This window comes from Patella vulgata, chromosome 2 (assembly GCF_932274485.2).
Source record: "Patella vulgata chromosome 2, xgPatVulg1.2, whole genome shotgun sequence".
NCBI lineage: Eukaryota > Metazoa > Mollusca > Gastropoda > Patellidae > Patella > Patella vulgata.
In genome coordinates this window covers 9084392-9087305 of record NC_065880.2, presented here as the reverse complement: position 1 = coordinate 9087305, position 2914 = coordinate 9084392, and the positions used below count along the sequence as shown (strand labels likewise).

Below are 2914 nucleotides of genomic sequence, written 5' to 3'. Positions count from 1 at the left end.
TTGATAATGAACCTTATCTCTTGACCCTTGAATATCCGGACGGACGGACGAACGAGGTTGATGACAACATACGAGCACATTTCCATGTAGGCGTATAAAAACTCAATTTAATATCTCCATTTGATAAGAATCCTCATCTCTCGACCCTTGAATATCTTAACATTGACCCATCCCCCTTTACAACAACTAACTACATGTACTTTAAATTAAAGAGATACGTAAAGTCCAAGGTCCAAGATAATGTGACGTGAAATGAATAATACAAGCGGTAATCCTCTAGCACATGTCATTTTCCCGCTAAATCATCCATTCTACACACAGAAATCTATCTACTTCGAGAATAGATCTCTGCCCTAAATGGCCGACATATCCAAAAATTTGTATACTTTTCCTTTGTAATATGCGGTTCACATTTGCCATACACATAAAGACTAAATAAACTTTTTCAATTTTATTAAATGGAAGCAGAATAACTACTTTAACAAAATTCTCGGAGTATACTTACTGTTTTCGACTAAAATCGTCGATTTGGGACTTAAAATGTCGGCCAACTAGCTTAATGTCTGTTCTCAAGCGGGGCTAACTATAGACAGACAGCCTAAGTTTAGTATTGTAACAATTGTCGTCTTGCCGTAGTGTTGCGATTGAATGAATGCATAGTCAAGTATAGGCCGTATGACTTCCTCGAGGGGTAGCTATTGGGAGCATCAATTGTTTACATTCTATGGTTTCCTAATTATATTTTATATCCGAAGTATAGATATGTTTATTAGTAGATTCTATATATTAGAGTAAATATTAAATACGTACATAATTATTCAGTTAATCAAATTATGATTATAAATATTTGGTTCGAATTTGTATATGTAATTTATTAGTTACTCCTATAAATCGTGGTCTTTCGTCTGGGATCAAGCATGGCAGCCAAATTTGTGCGTTGCGGAAAGGGGTGAAGTCAAAAAGGTATTGTGTTATAAACATATATTTTTGGTTGTAATTATCAGTTAATATGTCCATCACATAACTAAGTATATGTCAGTATTCTTATTTGATATGTATAATTGCGTTTTGGGTTTGAAATCTTGTGTATTGTATTAGCTGTCATGCAGGCACTGTCAAACGCCGTTTCCTAGCTAACAATATTACGTAGTTTGTACGTTGTGCTATAGTTATTATCGTATATCAATTAGTACCGTTTAGTAATTCTGTTAACTTTTGTTATTTCAGTTTTCACATATGTGTATTGTGTGTATGTTCAACTTGATATTCATCATATAATCAACTTAGAATTGTCTGTCAACTAAATGATGATATAAAGAGAATTCATTGAACCCTAAAACTTGTATGTTGAATTTGTTGATTATTCCGGTACACATTTAGTAAAAAGCTTGCGACTTAATCCCAGAAGATTGCGCAGAGCATCACACCTCTGTTCATTTGTGTTAGGCTGCCTGCGTAACGAGGTGTGCTGTTACAGTGAAAACTTTATTCACATCTTTGCGAGTGATGGTATTTTTTGTGCGAACATTTTATTGTAAAACATTTGCGTGCGTAGGCCAATGTATAAGCCTATTTATTTTGCGAACTCTTTGAATCTAGCCCTGTGTGTAAACTTGTAGCTGTTTCTCCTAATTTGCGTATATTGAGGTACAGAAAAGATTTTTGCGATGGAGTCAAGTCATTCAACTAGAAGATCACACAGCCAATCTTCGTATAGGACAAGAAGTTGTGCGTCAAGTTCATCACGTTATTCAAAGAAGATTGATCTTGCTGCAGAGGCTGCTGCATTAAAGTCGAAGTTGAAATTTATTGATGTCCTTTCACAGAAACAATTAGAATTAAATCGTTTAGAAACAATTAGAGATATTGAAATTGCGGAAGCCAAGTTAGATGCTATTGCGAAAATAGAACAAGAGGATGATAGAACAAGCCGTGCCATTGATTCTGCATTGTCTGCAGATAAAACTGAATACGTTCAAGATTATGTGAACACTTTGCACAATTCTGAGTCTGAACCGGTCAAATTGAATAACTCATCAAATCTACCTGTAACTCCAAATGCTACTACTGCGACAAATTGCGATAACAGACCTACTAATTTTGCGTCAACACCTGTCTGCGAAGCTCAACGTGACTTTGTGCGTGCGACCTCCAGCGATATTGAACTTACAAATCGTGCGTCTGCGTTAGATAGAGATACTGACAAGAATAATTGTTCACCTGTAACTTGTGTTGAAGATAATGACTTTGCGTTTGCGAGAGTTTATGATACAGGAGTTAATAATTCTGCGTTTGCGTCATCCTGTAGCATTGAACTTAGTCATTCTGTGTCTCATCCTCTTTATACCCCTTCAACATCTCAAATTAACCCTTATGCGTTGCGTTCTCAAGAAACCTGTTCAACAGTTTATTCAAGTCAACAACCGAATCCTGTAATGTCAACAAAGCCAGCTTATTACATTCCTACAAGGTCAATTAATGAAGATGATCCGTTAGTCAGAGTAGCACAAGTTTTTGCGGAACATGCGAGTTTCAGTCGTTTACCCCCTCCTGAGCCTGGTACATTCTCTGGAGACCCGTTAAAATACCCAAGTTGGAAAAGCGCGTTTCAAACTTTGATAGACCAAAAGGACATTCCTGTTTCAGAACGAATGTATTATCTTAAGCGTTATTTAAGTGGATCTGCGAGAGAGTGCGTTGAGAATTATTTCCTGTTGTCGACTGAAGATGCGTACGATGAAGCCAAGAAACTTCTTGATGATAGATTTGGTAATTCATTTGTCATTGCCAATGCGTTTCGCGATAAACTTGATGCTTGGCCTAAAATTCATTACAGAGATGGAATAGGTTTGCGGAAATTTTCTGATTTTTTGCGTCAGTGTGAAGTGGCGATGCGGACTACTAGAAGTTTATG

General features: G+C 36.5%; 1 long non-coding RNA gene across 1 annotated transcript; it reads left to right on the top strand.

Moving 5' to 3' along the window:
- The first annotated feature begins 699 nt into the window (after nt 1–699).
- On the top strand, nt 700–1339 carry LOC126809772 (uncharacterized). Its single transcript, XR_007674940.2, has 2 exons — nt 700–963; nt 1228–1339. It is a non-coding gene; the product is annotated as an uncharacterized LOC126809772 (long non-coding RNA).
- Nucleotides 1340–2914: the final 1575 nt, after the last annotated feature.